This window comes from Balaenoptera borealis (assembly GCF_965194805.1).
Source record: "Balaenoptera borealis genome assembly, contig: HAP1_SCAFFOLD_1048, whole genome shotgun sequence".
NCBI lineage: Eukaryota > Metazoa > Chordata > Mammalia > Artiodactyla > Balaenopteridae > Balaenoptera > Balaenoptera borealis.
This window is the reverse complement of record NW_028123163.1, coordinates 64,106-81,140: the sequence shown is the minus strand read 5'-3', so window position 1 is coordinate 81,140 and position 17,035 is coordinate 64,106. Positions and strand designations below refer to the sequence as shown.

Sequence of the window (17,035 nt, the reverse complement as noted above, 5' to 3'; positions counted from 1 at the left end):
CACCTAAATATCATACTCCTTTCTCATGACAACCTTAAAAAGGTATTATTCTTCTTCTATCAGACTGAGCCTTGGAGACATCAAATGACTTGCTCACAAACACAGTTAAGAGGTGGCAGAATGGGACAGTGACCTAGGCATTTTGGCTCCCAGTGTCCCGTCTTCTAGTTCTTCCATGTGCAGTTGTCTAGAGAACCGGAAGAGGTGGAGGACTGCGGACACAGAAGAAGCAGTGAAGTGTGCAAACTGCCCAGGTGCCAAACCTAGTTGATCTGTGAGTGGCTGTCACTTTGGGGAACAGTAAAATTAATTGTATTTTTCTTCATTCAATAAACATTTATTAGGGCCCCCTCTGTGCAAGGCACCACATGAAAACTTAAAGATATGAAAAAAAAATGGCTACTGCCTTGAGGTTAGAGCCTAAACCAAATGCTTACATCCAAGGAAGGATGTGGTCGTGTGAAATAAACAACCCATACTTAGAGCTACAGGAGTGCTGAGTGAGGAGATATCAACACCGGCGAGGCTGAGAGGGGAAAATTGTGAAGCATGAAAATTATTATTTCAGTGGCAGAGAAGGGTGGTGAATTAAGTCCAGAAATGGGTGCAATGATCCCTCCCTTCCTGCAGCCGCTTCTGCAATGTGATTTTTCTACTCCTCTTGTTATAGACTAGACTGTGTTCCTCCGAAATTCATATGTTGAAGCCCCAACCCCCAGTGTGACTGTACTTGACGATAGGGCTTTCAAGGAGGTAATTAAGGTTAAATGAGGACAAATGTGTGGGGCTCTTCTCCAGTAGGACTAGTGTCCTTATAAAAAGAAACGACACCAGAGATCTCTCTCTCTCTCTCTTTCTCTCTGTGTGCACATGGAAAGACCGCATGAAGACACAGTGAGAAGGCAGCCGCTTACAAGACCGGAAGAGAGGTCTCACCAGAAACCAACCCTAAGGGTACCTTGATCTCAGATTCCTAGCCTTCAGAACTGTGAGAGAATAAGTGTCTGTTGTTTAAGCTACCGAGTCTGTGGTGTCTTATTATGGCAGCCCTAGGTGACTACTACATGTCTCATCAAGAAGTAGAGACTACATCTCCTTCCTCATTTGAGATAGTTCTGTGACCTGCTTTGAATGCAACAGATAAGACATTATACTAAATCCAAGGCTAGTCCTTAAGAGGTCTTGCAAGTTCTGGTTTTACCCTCTCAGAGTCTTGAGCTATCCTGTAAAGAAGTCTGTGTAGGGACTTCCCTGGTGGTCCAGTGGTTAAGACTTTGTGCTCCCAGTGAAGGGGGCATGGGTTTGATCCCTAGTTGGGGAACTAAGATCCTGTATGCTGCACGGCGTGGCCGAAATATAAATAAATAAATAAAACAGTGGCTATGTAAATTATACTTCAACAAAAATTTTAAAACAAACAAACAAAAAGGCAGCCTGTGCACTGTTGGAAAACCAATGCAGAGAGAATCTTCTCAGTTTGAAATATGACAAGGGGGGAAAAGGCCCATAAAGATGAAAAAACTGGAGCAAAGAGAAGACAGAGTTCCAGCCATGCCTGCTCAGGGTCCACACATGTGAGTGGAGCCATCTTGAATCCTGCAGCTGTGCAGGTCAGACAACACTGGGTGAATCAGAGATGAACCATCCCAGCTGAACCCTGCCCAGCCGACCCATAAAATCATGAACAAATAAAATAGTTACTTTAAGCCATTAAAATTGGGATAGTTTATAATGGAAGACTAGAAATTGATACAGGTGGAGTGAAAGAAGGGATATTTGGGGCAGAATGGTTTAAGCAACGGCACAATAGTAGAAAAATACAATAGAAATTTTGATGAGTAATTCTGGTTGGTAAAGCCTTTATGAACATATTAGAGAAAATGAGAGGACAAGGTTAGCAAGGTAGGTTAGAGTTAGCCTGTGGAGAGCTTTCACTGTAATAATTTTTTATTGAGCACCTACTATTTACATTCAGCTAAACCCTTTTCACAGATTAGCTAATTGTCACATAACTCTATGTGTAGGTTATACAATTAGTATCCCCCATTTTACTGATAAGGAAACTGAGGCTCAGAGGTTTAGTTAATTGAAAAAAAATTATGTAGTGATGAGGCTGGTATTTGAACCCAGGCAATCTAACTCCAGAACCTGTGACCCCAACCTCTACAAAAGACGGCCTAAGCCAAGGAATTCAGACCTTAATGCTAAACATGAAATTATTTTAAGCCTTGGAGTGGCATACTGAAGCAGTGCCTTAGAAAGATTAAGCTGGCAGGGGTGGATAGAATCTGGAAGCTGAAAGAATAGTTAGGGTATATTGCAGTGGTCCAGGGATGAAGTGATAAGGGTCTGAACTAATCTGAAAAAAACAAAATAGGAAAGGGATGAATAAGAGGGACTTAGGGAAGGAACTATTAATAGCACCAGGTAATGGCTGGATATAGGATAAAGGGAAGAGGAGTCATCAGAACTCATTCCCATCCTTCTGGTTTCAGTGACTGAGACGACACTCCTCCCTCTAAAATTCTTATGGAGTTCAGGAGGAAGAATTGCTTCAGGAGGGAGATAATAAATTGCTTTAGACTTGTTAGGTAGGAGGTGATGGTGGAATATTTATTTATTTATTTATTTGTTCATTTATTTGTTTATTTGGGCTGTGCTGGGTCTTAGTTTTATCATGCGGGATCTTCGTTGCCCACACAGGTTCTTTTAGTTGCTGCATGCGGACGTCTTAGTTGCGGCATGCAGACTCTTAGTTGCGGCATGCGTGCGGGATCTAGTTCCCCGACCAGGGATCGAACCTGGGCCCCCTGCATTGGGAGCATGGAGTCTTACCCACTGGACCATGAGGGAAGTCCCTGACAGTGGGATATTAAGTAGAAGTATCTGCCAAGCATTTGGAGATATGTGAGTAGGAACTTGAACAGGGGTCAAGGCCATCTGTAAATACAGGCTTGGAAATCATCCAGAACTAAGCAAAGTTACATGCATCTAGGATGTATCTGTTAAAGATTCTTGATTACAAGCAACAGAAACCAAATCTGGCTAGAAAAGAGTCCAGTGTGGACTTCTACTCAGAAGAGGCAGGGACCATGGTGGTTCTGGGGATCCAGATGGGAAGAATTCATAAACAATCTTATCAAGTTAGGATGAGCCAGCTCCAACTACTTTCCCCATTCCCTTCAAGTATTCAAAGTCCTGGGAGGGGATCCAGTGAGCTTGGTCATATGCCCATCCCTTGACTAGAAGAAGTAAAGACACCTTGTTATCCATTCCCAACAGGGTGACATAAAGCAGGAGAAGTGATTCTCCAAAGGAAAACAGATCTTGCAATCAAAAGACAGGGAATAGATGCTGGGAGGCCACAAACCAATCAGTGGTCACTCCACTGGGAGAGAGCGTGTGAAGGAGAGGAGAGAGCTGAGGGCAGACAATAATATAGCACCCACATGTGGGAGGAGGAGGATTTGATGAGGGAAAGATAAAGGCTGGCTAAGGAATTGGAGAAGAGAGAAAACAGGCAAAGGAATTTCAAAAATGGGCAAAACACCAGAGTTATATGCTGCCAAGAGATCAAGGGTGATAAAGAATGATGAAAAACCACTGGGGTTGGCGTTGGACGTGATTGGTAACTTTTGAGAGAGAGAGAGGGTGGGGGGGTGGAGGAAGAGAGAGAGGGAGGAGACACAGTGATGCAGGTAAGAAGCGAGGGCAGAGAGAGGATAAAAGAAAGGGAGGCGGCATCCATGTTTGGTGGTAAAAGGAAGAAGAGCTAGGTTGTTGTTTGAAGGGGTCAGCCTCACAGTGATCCTCAGCACCTAGGGCTTTGCATCTTCTTTGGTCAAATATAAGCGGAAAATAATCCTCAGCCCAGCACTTACTGACGTCTTTTCTCGGAAGCCCTTGGTGAAAAGTAGCGACGATAGTGGGAAAGTGTGAACTGATGCTCTGGTTGAATCTGTTTCAGAAGTTACAGAAAGAGGAAACTGGATTTATTTGAAAGCCAACTTGAAAGGGAAATGAAAAGACAAAAAATACCTATTATAAGCTTAAAAAAAAAAATCATACCAATGCAACAGTCCCAGAAACTAATTGTCTAAGTGAACTGTTATAACCAGTCTCCTTTCCCCTGGTTGAAACAACCTTACGAAACAGCATTTGCATCTATAAAGTTGTGTAACAAGTCGTCTTGTGGTGAAATGTATTTTAAATAGGGGTTAGATAGGAGAGGAGCAACTATTATTATCTTATTATAGAAATATCAGTACCTCTTCCAGACAAAACACCATCACCCATTGGGAGCTAAGGATAGCTTTTACTTAAATACAAGGTCATACTGTTTGGGTGTATGAGGGAGTAGTGGGGGTGGGGTGGGGGGATTTTCATCTTCTTCCAAAGCACTCGAAGCTGGACCTCTTCCAAGAGAGGAAATGAGACTAAATAGATCATTTGTTTTATTCTGTTTGGGCATTTCTTGCGTTTCTCCCAACTGCGGCTTATGGACACAAAGCCAAACTCAGAGACCGGCTGGAGCTGGCTAAACTCCAGGTCACTTAAAAAAAAAAAAATTAAGGAATAAACAATTTGAAGCTCTATCAGAGGATTAAGGCAAGCCACACAATTGAAGGACAAAATGAAATTCTGCTGTGAATGTGAAGTTGTAAAAAAAAGAAGCAGGTAGGAGCGTTAAACGATTTGGATTTCTCAAACAAGACAGGAGGGAAACGCCAATTGAAAGCGCACACCTATGACAAATCCATTTCAACAAGGGTCAAACACCCTCTGGTGTTTGAACTGCCGCTTAGGGGCACCAAGTGAGGTAGGAACACAGCTTCTTTGGGGCAGCCCCTAATGATGGGGGTCAAAGTGCCTGGTCACTTGAACGTCGTGGAAAGCTTGGGAGATTGCTTCTGTACCCTCTTGCTGGCATCGGGAAGGCCGGTCAGCAGTCGCCGTGCACATTCTGTAACAAGCATAGTTGGTATTCCCAGCATAGCCCACTGGCAGAATGGGTCTTTGTCTTGAATCACTTCCCTCTGGGAGACACTCAGTGGCAGTCCCGTGCAATGTCCAAGGAGAGAGAAAGGCCCATTAGTGGTTAGGCATAGTTTAGCACATTAGTTAACACTGCATCCTGTCTGATTTCAGAATTGACAAGTCATGTACAGTATTGCTCAAAATGTTCCTTCAACAGTACTGGGTAGGGCAGGGAAGTGAACAGCCAGAGGTAAGTCCCAAAGATTTCTGACTGTCTTTTACAGATGAAGAACCTGGACCCTCATTATGCTCTAACTGGGAAAATAAAACATTCTTCCCCTTTAAAAAAAATGTTGGTTCCATTAAAACAAGAGACTTAAACCCTTTAACATAATATTTGTTCATTTCCGGGCTTCCCTGGTGGCTCAGTGGTTAAGAATCCGCCTGCCCATGCAGGGAACACGGGTTCGAGCCCTGGTCCGGGAAGATCCCACGTGTCGCGGAGCAACTAAGCCCGTGCACCACAACTACTGAGCCTGCGCACTAGAGCCCGCGAGCCACAACTACTGAGCCCACGTGCTGCAACTACTGAAGCCCATGCGCCCTACAGCCCGTGCTCCACAACAAGAGAAGCCACTGCGACGAGAAGGCCGTGCAAGGCAACGAAGAGTAGGCCCCGCTCTCCACAGCTAGAGAAAGCCTGAGCGCAGCAACAAAGACCCAATGCAGCCAAAAATAAATAAATAAAATAAATTTATAAAAATAATAATAATATTTGTTCATTTCTTTCAAAATTTTAGAGCAACTTTACTAAAAATTCAAAATGGCAAATAATTACCCAAAGTGTTTGAGACATGAATCAATGTATACATGTTGATATACTGATTGTGATATTACACAGTAGTCTTGCAAAATGCTACCCTTGGGGCACACTGGACAAAGCATACAAGGGACCTCTCTGTGTTATTTCCTACACCTGCATGTGAACCTACAATTATCTCAATAAAAATGTTCAATTTAAAAAAGTGATAAAGCAGGGAATCGGGCAGGCTTTCATAACCTGGCTTCACCCACTTCTTGGTTCTATAATAGTCTGTTTCTCCACTAGTCCCCTGAATGACTCCCTTCCATCTGGAAGACGCTGATCCTAGCTTCTCAAACACACCAAGCTCAATCCCACCTCTGGGCTTTCTCCTGTAGCTTCTCCCATCCCCACCTCATTCTTCCCAGCTCCAGCTTGCCTTCCCAGATGAGAACAAATGATAACACTCTCCCTGGAGCAGTACTTACCATGTTAACAGTCACTTGGCACTTGTCCACAAATATTTCTTGAGCAAAGACTATATAGGTGGAGTATTGGCTCCAGGCACTAGGAACCAGGTGAGTTAGAAACCGCATTCAACTGGTTTCTCTTCCTTCCTTTTCTGGGAGCATACATTCTAATGAGGAAGTGTGGAAAAACTAGTCAAGAAACAACAACAAAAAAAAAATCAAATCATGATGAGGACTATTTAGAATGTCATGGGTTGGAGAAAGGCGGAAGTGACTTTAGCTCAAGCGACCAGGAAAGGGTTTCTAGAGGTGACATCTGAGTTGTTGACCTGAAGTAAAAGGAAGCAGTCATCAGGAAGACGGTGGGGAGAAACAAAGCATTTCAGGCAGAGGGAACAACAAGGAAAAAGGATTTTTATCCTGCCTGTAACTGAATATGAATCACTGGGCATGAGTGTAAAGCAATGAAATGGGTTTTCTTTCTGTGGGCTGTGTTTCCTTTTAATTTTAGGGCCAAAACTCCCATAGCATGTTTCCCTATATGAGAGGCTGTGAATACCCTTCCAAGATTCCAAGTTGCTCTCATGAGTAGATGCCAGCTTAATTCAAGGCTGTGTTTTAGGAGATTTACCATATTTCTTTCTCACAGTCGGGGCCGTGGGCCTGTTGGTGAGGGTTCTGCACTGTCTAAGGGCAACATAAATTATGCCATTAAAGTTGGGTACCTACAAAACTAAGCTGATGCAAAGGCGGGCCGCATACGGGAGATCTGGGTCATACAGCTGGGAGCAGGACGGTAATTTGCCGCCGGCCTGTGGGGTCTGTGCTTCTCTGCGGCGCACGAGGTCCCATCGGCTGTAGTAACCGGTTTGGAAGGGCCGGATTCCCAGGTCTCTGCGGGGTACCTCACTCTGTCACCGCAACCAGGAATCCAGTTTTCTGGATCCCCTGGTCTGCCTTTTGCCTAAGGCGACCAGCTGCGTCTCTTCTGTTCGCGAGGCCGGGAGAAGTCGGCTCTGGGGCACCCGGCGAAGCGCTTCGAGGGGTGATCTGTCCCTCCCCGGCCGCGACCTGGCACCGTTATCCCCATCACCCGGACCGGTAGGCACTGTCCCGGGGCGTCCCCCTGTTTCTCCCTGGGAGGGAGGCAGCCCAGACGACGCGTCCCAGGGACGCGCCGCGAGCCCTTGGGTCCCTCCCCCCTCCCACACCCCCCCCTCCTCGCCTCCGAGCCCGGCGACCCACGTGCAGCTCGGGCCGGGCTGGTGCCGCAACTCGGGGTCGGCGCGTCTCCCGGCTCTTTCTGGGCGCAGCCCCGGGACGGGGACCCGCGCGGGGCGGCCTCGGCAGGACGCCGGCGGGAGCGGGGGCGCCCCGGAGTGCGGGCGCGGAGACGCGGCAGCCACTGGCACACAAAGGCGGCGGCGGGAAGGCGGGGCGGGGCGGGCCGGGGGCGGGGGCGGCAGGAAGGGGCGGGGGCGGCGCGCGCCGCGATAAAGCCCCCGCCGCCGGGGCCGGCCCGCTAGCGCTGTGGGGCTGCCGGGCTGCTCGGCGTGAGCAGGCGTCTCCGCCTCTTTCCTCCGCTGCCCCTCCTCGCCGCCGCCGCCGCCGCCGCTCTTCCTCCTCCGACTCCCCCGCCCCGCCGACACCCGGCTCCGGCTCGGGCCGCGCCGCGCTCCGCGGCCGCCACCTGGGGATCCCGAGCGAGGGGCGGTGAGTACGGGCTGCGCGCCCCACGGCCGATCGCGGGCGCCCGGGGCGGGAGGGGCGCGGCAGGCGCTGCCCGCCGCGCCGGGGACGGTCGCGGGGCTCGGCGCGCCGCCGGCTCCGCGCGGCGACCTTGCGCCGGGCCGGGAGGCTGCGGGGCCAGCGGGGCCGGGGGCGCCGGTGTCGAGGAGGAGGAACTTTCTCAGCCTCCCCCGGCCGGGCTGCCTCGGTCAAAGCTGCGTGCGCGCCCGGCACCCGTGCCCGGCCCGCGGGGAGCCCGAATACGACCCGGGCGGGGCGCGGAGAGGCCGCGCCGGCGGGCCAGGTGTCCCCGCGGCCGGGAGTCCTGGGGCCAGCGTGTCTGCTGCTGCCGGTCCATCCTAGCGGGCGCCCGTGACCCTGAACCTGGGGTACCCAGGTACTCGCGGGCGTCCCCTTCCCCGTACTTTGCGTGTGCGCCGCCTGTTCGCGAAAGACAAACGGACTCCTACTTGTTGTTACCGCTGCCTGAGCGGGCTGGGGGTAACCGGTGGTTTGGGGGAGAGCCTTTAAATTGGCTTCTGGCAACCGATGTAACCCCATGGAGCTGATCTTTGCCATTTTCATCGTCTGTAGAAATGGGAATTGCAATGCTGATCAGTGCCTACAGGTAAGGTGAAAGTACTCAGAAATTCTGGGCGGAATTAGGTGTTTAATTTGCCTACAAACTGAGTGCGGAGGGAAGGCTTCTATTACATAAGACAGCACTCCACCTTCAGGTATTATGGAAGATGCTATTGAAGGTTTTAGTGTTTTAATGAGCAAAAAATAGTCTTCGTGTGTGTCTCTCTTGAGAAATCTCGAATGCTGCTGTGTCTTGCTTTGACTACTTCGCAGGGAACGTTTTTATATTTATATTATTTATATTTAGCATCAACATAAAAAGCTGTTTGAAGGTTTGACTTCCTCTTTCAAGCCAGGAAGCAGTTTGCTCCTCTGAACTGTTCAGAAACAATTTACGTGATAATTTTATGCTTCGGAGATTTTATATCGGAAAGTTGAACACAGATAACTGGGGAAAAAATGTAAGCATTGCTAATTTGTATATCTAAAGCACACTTCAAAAATTGAAGATACTTTCAATGCTGACTGCATATCTAAATCAGTAATTATGTGCTGTTTGCAGTATTTCAGCAAAAATTTTCTTCAGCTATGCAAATGAAGGTGTTAGCCTAAATCATCGAAGGCTTCTCTCAACCCCAAGTTTTGAGGCTTTCTCAAAATCATGTTCAAAAATATTGTACAGTGCAGGGCAATTACTGAAGGTCATCAAGATGTCACCTATCTCTTATTCTTTACAAAAACGAATCTATGCAGAAAATTTCTGCCTCCCGTGAACTTCACATATTAGTGTAATTTGAAAAGGACAGAAATGATTCAATCTCCAAAGGACAGTCATTTTCAGTTCCAGACATGAGTGATTAAATACTAGTCAGAGATTGTTTGAGGTGGCAGAGTGGGAAATGAGGTGGTCACCTAGCCAGGTCCCGGCTACACTTCTCTGTGGCCGTTCTTTGCCAGCCAGTCACTCTCTCGCGGCATGGGAGACTTTGGCCTGTGGGCTTTCTCTCCTCCCCTAGTCCCACAGTCCATGTAGGGGATGCTTCTGATTCCTGCTACCTTGACCATCTCGACTCCAGGGACCTCCACCCACTCCAGCTACTGGGTCCTCTACATCCAAGTCTTGCCCTCACCCAGAGATGCTCAACTTCTGAAATCAGCATCTCAGTATCTCTGCACCACAGGCGCCTTCCTTCCAGGTTGCAAACTGGTACTCCCATGGCAACTCTTCTTGAACACAAGAGATCTGTTCCCTTCCCTCCTTCCGGTTGGCAGGTGACTTTCATGGCCCACTCTACTGAGAAAGTAGGGGTCACCGGATTGAAGTCTCCCCACATCCTACCCCATTTCCTTCCTACAGACTTTTCCAAATTTACCCACATCCAAGAAATCTTCTTAAGCATCTGTTGTGTCCAGGCACTTTGCTAGGCCCTGGTGTATGGTAAATATAGCAGGTCGCTGTTCTCTTGGAACAGTCTTTCCTGTGGCAGCAAGCAGACACAAAGAAACCTGACTATGCTCTGATAAAATAGGAATAAGGCAGAATAATAGAAGAGAAATCAAGTTGGGGCGGGGACTTAGAGAAGGTTAGAGAGAAGACTTTCCTGTGGCAGTGCCTCATGTCTCCCAATGAACTCTTTTCTTCTTTAACAGTGTTTTTAAAACGCCATAACCTCCCTTGTCCATGCATGCCCAACTCACCTACGGCCACCACCTGTCTCCCAGGCTTCTTAAATGAGTTAACACTTCCCCAGGCTTCCCTTTCTTCTGAACTCTCTGCAAGCTGGCCAGAGACTCCCCAGAGTAGGAGAAGACCCCACAACTCCTGAATGAGTGGTCCTGAGCATGTGTTCTAGACCTCTCTGCAGCATCGGATACGGATCTTTCCTCTTTTTCTGATGGATGCTTTTCGCCTTCCTTAGTTGCCACCTCCTCCTGGTTTGCCTTCTGCCACCCTGGCACCTCCACTACCTCCTGGGGGTGACCCAGGGCTCTGTTCTTACCCCTCTTCAGCTTCAAGCGGAATGTTTGGGATACCACATTCCCACGGCTTCCACTTTCACCAGTACAAAGTGAGTCCCAGATTGGTATCTCCAGCTAGTTACCTGCAGTCTATGCCCTTTAGGCAGAAAAACCCACAGTAAGTCGAAAACTGATTTTAGTTCTCATCACCCAGTCCGTACCTGCTTCAGCCTTGACCAAAATTTGTCCTCTTTTTTTTTTTTTTGCTGGTGACTCGGCTGTTTACCAAGGTGCTAAAGCAGGAACCTCCCAGTGACGCTGGGCTCCTCCAGCAACCGCCCGCCGCCCGCATCCGGACACTCACCGAGTCCTGCTGCTTCTCGTGCTGTGAAATCCCATAAACCTCTGCTCTAGTCACCATGGCCCTGCCCTGCTTTAGAGCCCAGAAGTGGCAAAATGGTGGCCAGTGTGCCAATTCCAGCTGGCAGATGTGTTGTTGGCTTGAACACAAGTATACAAAAATCGTGTGAATATTTGGAAATGTTAAGATATCACTTGGATTTATAGCTCCTCTTAAAAATCAGGAGGCCTGGAACAGGAGGCCTACATTCCCACGTGGCAGCCCTTGACTGGCACGGAGCTCCCCGTGCCTGGCTATGCTGGAGGCTGCTTGCTTTCCGCATCCCCTTGCACCCGTGGTCCCCATTTACAGCAGCTTCCTAGCTCCCGCGGGCTTCTGACCATAGGCTGGGGGCCCAGCAGCAGCCCAAGGATGCCGAGTGGCCGACTGCACCGTTTCCTGCCTGGTCTGTTGCGCTAGCTTTGCACCCCTTTCAAACCGTCATCCGCATGGCTGCTGGGGCTACTTACCTCAGGGCCCTCAAATCCGAATCTGCTTGTGTCCCTCCCGATAAAAACTCAGCGCCTCCCTCTTGCCTTGGGGACAGACCCCGACTCTGAAGGAGTAGCTGTGTTGCGTCACAAGCTAGGTATCTCAGATAGAAAGGTGGGCTTTCTATTGACTTTTTAAGGTGATGTACCTGCATTTCTCAAAATGCTTTTGAACCTCTATAAGGAGGGTCGCGAGTATGTAATTCCAGTGTTATCTCACCTTTACTGAGATGCAGTCTCTGCTGTTTATAAACCGTTTCCACAGACCTCACCCCCTTCCCACTGCCTCATAACCACTCTGGAAGGAGACGGGGCAGGGGTGACTCCACATCCCAAGGCACGGGCTGCCCCAGAAGACCTCAGCCCTTGGAACGTGGCGGAGCCCATTTCACATGGTGCCCAGAGTCATGCAGTATGTTCCCAAGGTCACTCAGCTGCCTTTGGGCAGTCCTGTCCCAGAAGCCCTCAGCACTCAGCCAGGGAACTTTCCACAGTGTCCTGCTCTCCTCCCTAGCAACTCCCCAGACTGCTGGCCATTTGTAATGACAGAGTCCAAGCGTTCTTCAACCCTTTCCCACCTCCCTGCCTTGTACCCTTCCGCAAACTTTATTCTCTTGCAAAACTGAACTCCCTGCAGACTTCTCACACCATGGCGGTGCCCTTCCTCCCCGCCTTGGCTCCTATTGGACCTCTGCCTGGAATTCTCTTTCTCCATCTTCTGCATTCATTGTCTGGCCAACTTCCCCTTTTTCAAGACTCATGTCTAGTATCACCTGTTCCAAGAAGTCTTTCCTGAAGATCAGTATCTCCCAATCCTCTGTGGCACACGTGTGGTGTGTACACACACATGTACATCCTACCAAGTGGATGCCTGCCTGATGGCGGTTACTGTGTCATAGCAACATACCCTACCCACCAGATTCTTAGTGCCGTGAAGTCGTGCCTCTGTTCTGGTTTCATTCGTACCAGCAGTGGTGCGTGACCCAAAGGCATTTAATGGATGTTGAACTAAACCATTTTCATATTTTTCATAAGTTTGCTGCACACTTTATGAAAGAGAGCTTGTCTTTGGGGCTTAAAGAGGAGCTCTCCTCCCAGACCTCTATCCCTGGTGCCGGGTACTTCTGCAATTAATATATATCTTCACATTAAAAAAAAAAAAATCTTTGATCAACCATGGCTTCTAAGACAGAACATTACTTAGAAAAAAGCCGAAGTCTAATACAGAAGTGCTTCTGTGTCTGCGTTCACTTCAGTTACCCTCATCCGAACCCTCTTTGGCTTCATTCTGTCTTCCTTGAAGTCCACTGGCTGTACTTCGTATTTCACGGTTTGTACAAGGTAGGAGAATACCTTCTGATTTATTTCCATTAACCTTCTCAGTGAGGGTGATACATGCCCTCTTGCTGACCCTTGTTTTTCGTTTTGTTTTTAAATTTTTGCCAGGGCAGTTTTTTGTCTAATGTCTTAAGCCGGGTTTGGTGGAAAGAGCCCTGGGTTGGGAGAGGGTCTGGGCTGTGCCACAAATGATTTATATAGTTGACTATCTAGAACTTAATTTCCTTGCCTATACAATGGATGTGTTGAAATAGTGATCTCAAAGCTGTCTTATTTTAAAAAACAATTTAACTTCTTGGCTTATTTTCCTTTCTGATCCAGCTTTCTCATAAATATCAGGCCTAGATGAAATTTTTTCTTAAATGCATTGTTTTATGTTTATCTACGTGAAATTCTTCTCTTTCATTTTCTCTCTCTTTTAAACCTAAGAAATATATATTCAGTTTGGTTCTTCAGGACTTAGAAATAGCATTGAGGCCCAACATGAAGATTTATTTAGTTTGTATTCCCACTTGGAGGCATTTATAAAAATGTTAAATAAATTGGGTCCCGTATACTTGGATCTTCTTTGTAAACCACTGTCTCCAACCATAAATGTGCCCGTCTTCTCTTTCCAAAACCATCTTTCCTCGTGAGTAGATTGCACGCCTGATCTAAAAATCAATATTGGGTTTTAAAAAAATACCCTTAGATATGAAATGGAGTGAAATGCAATAAACTACATCTTTAGGTTATTTCTTATCTATAAGTTCACAGTTTGTCTAAGAACACTGAAAGACTAGGACAATTTTATTTCTCTTTTGAGAAATGCTACCTTTCACCCAATGGGCCAAGTCAATTTACACAGTAAATGATTCTCCTCTTATTCTGCTGTTAGATTTCTAGGTCTGGATGTAAGCCCAGCCCAGAGAAGTTGGCGTTCCTTCTGTGACTCTTTTTGTGCATGGGGATGGCCACGGAGCCTAAGCAATCCTCTATTTGTAATTCCATTCATGCATCTGGACAAACATTTCATCTCCACTTCATCCTTGCATTCCTTCAAAGGTTGGGGTGGACACCCTAATTCAAGATCAGATGAGGAATACCCCATGCTCCTGCTTCAGTCTGACCTCAGACTTTGCCCTTGTCTCAGAAGATAATTTGGAGAATTGGAATCTACTGTGCCTTTCTATTTTTATCAGTTAATTCTTGGTAGAAAGATAATGTGGAGGGGTCTTAATATAAAACAGAAAAATTCCTATGAAAAGGCAGAAAGGATTTCTTATAGTGAGTGCAAATCTTGGTGCATGTACTTTGTTTTGTTTTTGTGATGCCTTCCCCCACCTTGCAGCAGTGAGAAGTCCGGTAACCTGGGGAATTTCTAAGAACATGCTAAAAACAGCATCAGTACTTTCTCCCCCTTCCCTTCCCCGCTCCATTTAGTGCCAACTAATACAGCTATAGAAAACTTAACTACTTGTTTTTGGCCTAAGTTTTTATGGACCAAATCTTGAAAGTGGGTGTGGGTATGCGGGAGAGTTTAACCCCAAATACGAAGCCCACTGGAAAATGTATACGGTGACTGCAAATGAAAATAGATTTTTCTTCCTTTCTTTTGAGAAATCCATGCTATATGGATAATGGCAGTGTTTGCATCTTCTACTAAAGAGTTTTTTTCTTTTTTTAACTGAGGAATCCACTTAGGAAGAAATTATGTTTATTGAGGATTTGGTCACTGATTGGATTATATGAGCTTTAACTACTGTCTTATCTTTTGGTTATAAGGGCAGAAAACCTAATCAAAATAACTGACTCAGAAACACGGAGAGCATGGGGGGAACTACTGGCTTATGTCGCCGAGCCCGAGCCATGGCGGAGGTGCTTTGGCCTTGGAGGTGACTGGAACTAGAGACTCAGGGCCTTGGGCCTCTTTTCTCTCCCTCCATGTCTCTTGTCTCTGGACCGCGACATGACTGCAGGCACCTTCAGGCTTATCTCCCTACAGCCTTAGGATCAAAGAGGAAAGATGAGCTTCCAGTCAGTTCCAGTGGGAAAAACCCTATGGAGGCACTCTGATTGGCTCAGGTTGGGTCATGTGTCTTTCCCTGGACCAATGGCTGTGGTCAGGGCAGTGGGATGTTATGACTGGCCAGATTCTGAGTCACGTGTTCAAGCCTGCAGTCAGGGGAGGAGGGAGTATTGAGAGGGTGTGCTGGACAGGCAAGTTACCTCAACTGTCATTAGTATTTGTTTGCAGTTGACAGAGGCACTGTGTTATCTCCTCCAGCCTCATGTTTGCTTGTTGGACAGATACTAATATTCCCAGTCAGACAGTTGTGGAGAAGAATGTGGAGCTGCCCAGGTGTCCATGGTAATTCATACAACCTCTTTGTGTCAATGCCAGAGCCTGAACCCAGGACTGTAAATGTGTGAGTTGTGAGCTGGTACCATGAGCTGTCAAAAGATTTATGACTCGTCAATATTTATAACCTCTCAAAAGGAAATTCCTGTCAAACAACGGGCCTCCTTTCAAGAGACCAGCTTCTCACTTTGCTATATGATCTGCTTCAGTAAGACAACCAAAACAGAGATGGAAAGAGACTAATATTTTTGTGTTATGTTTGAACTAATGTTTTTATGCCTTTTGGCCCCTGGGCCCAGTTTTTCCTTAGATACTTGTTTTTTTCCTGGGACTCAGATGCTAAAATTAGTACTGACCTTTGGATTGAAAATGTAGAGTACATATACCCAGAGTCCAGGGGAATAACTTAGGCTGAGCTGGATAAAACTCAACTGAAGAACAAGTGTGACATGATTTTTAAAAGATGTCTAATTGAACGCCACGAATGTGTGGAGACTTAGCTTAAAACATGGAGGTTTAACTTTTCTTTTTATAGTTTTTTTTACATTTAACTTTATTTCAAAGTTTGTCACATCAAATGGTATGTGCTCTCCTCCTCCTCCCCTTCTTCCACCTCCTCCCCCTCCTCCTCCCCCTCTTGCTTAGTATAGTGTAGTAGTTAAGAGTATGGAGGATGTAGAGACCAACGGGCTTTGGCCTGAATCTAGATTATCTCGGTTACTAGTTGGAGACCAGGAGACCATAGCCAATTGACTAGACTTCTCCAAGCCTCAGTTTCATCATCTGTGAGTTGGGCACGAAGGTAACCACATCTTAAGTGTTGTGAGGGTGCAGTGGAGAGTATGCTTTAGGTGCTGAGCACAGGGTCTAGAATGGAGCTGACTTCCAGGGCACGAGGTGGCAGTGGGGTTCCAGGCAAACATTTAACTCCTCTGCGACTGGTGTTTTCATTGTGCCTTTGACCTGATGAATGAGTGACTTGCTCTCTGTGTTTGCATACTTAGTTTCCAGACCCCTTTTCTGTAAAACTCTCAGTAGGCAGCACTCCCAGTGATCAGCTGGTCATCTGTCCTTTCCACAGGCTTCCAGCTCCTCCAGTACTGGCCATGGAGCAAAGGATGGCTGACGCATGAAATAAACGCCCTTTTACTCCACCTTATGAGGAAATGTAAGCAGCAGTGTTACCAGAAGTTCTTTCTAGAGGCACATTGCAGGCTAGCCCTGTCAGGCTGGGCGCTGTGTTTTTTTGTTTTGTTTTTTTTAATGTTAGTTATGAAGAATGAATAAACTGTGCAGTAGGAAAAATCATCTATTTAGGTTTTTGCAAATGTAGCATCCAGAGTCTTCTCTTTTTGTTCTCATTTTTCCGATTGTGAAAAAGTCATTCTACTGTATCCAGTGATGTCCATATACCTAGAAATAACCATTTTAAACACACGCTGAATGTATTTAAAACACGTTTAATTATTCCTTCAATATACAAAAGAGTTCTATGAATGTTGGATTAACCACTGCCAACATCGTTAGATAGGAAATGTATTTTCTGCTGCCATTAGTATGATTTTTTTTAGGATTTTACTGGCAGATATCCATATGGGACTTTATACAGCTCTCAGTGTATGCCCACACGTGAATTATTGCTCAGACAATGGGACGGGAGATGCCAGGGAGATTCTATGTGATGACTTAATTATAAAGAGGGTTTTCTTTCTAAAGGTGTGGATTTTCTCTTTGAAATTAATTTACTTGATAGACTCATATCATCTCTTGCCAAACCTATATTCATTTCTAGCAACTTGGAGGATTGGCCAGAGATGCCGAAGTATTCATAGTGAACCTGTTCTTGCGCAGCAAGGTGGTAAATCATGACTATCAAAGTGCTAATCATACTAATGTGAATTAATTCAGCAATTACTGAAAACAGAGTTGTTCCATGCGTGTATATCA

The 17,035-nt window shown here is 46.6% G+C and overlaps 1 protein-coding gene and 1 long non-coding RNA gene across 3 annotated transcripts in view; one reads left to right on the top strand and one right to left on the bottom strand.

Moving 5' to 3' along the window:
• Positions 1–4,295: 4,295 nt before the first annotated feature.
• LOC309621842 lies at positions 4,296–6,968 on the bottom strand. The gene is made up of 2 exons (XR_014240287.1): positions 6,268–6,968; positions 4,296–5,036 (listed from the first exon to the last, which is right to left on the bottom strand). It is a non-coding gene; the product is annotated as an uncharacterized lncRNA (long non-coding RNA).
• A 42-nt stretch (positions 6,969–7,010) lies between these two features.
• SERPINE2 (serpin family E member 2) overlaps positions 7,011–17,035 on the top strand; it is a 71,440-nt gene continuing 61,415 nt past the window's right edge. Inside the window, exon 1 of one of the 2 annotated variants that reach the window (XM_082409163.1) lies at positions 7,011–7,350. The gene's annotated coding sequence lies outside the window, so the exon portion shown is untranslated. Of the gene's footprint in view, positions 7,351–7,779; positions 7,963–17,035 lie in introns of those variants that run through there. The other variant, XM_082409162.1, reaches the window with a different exon arrangement.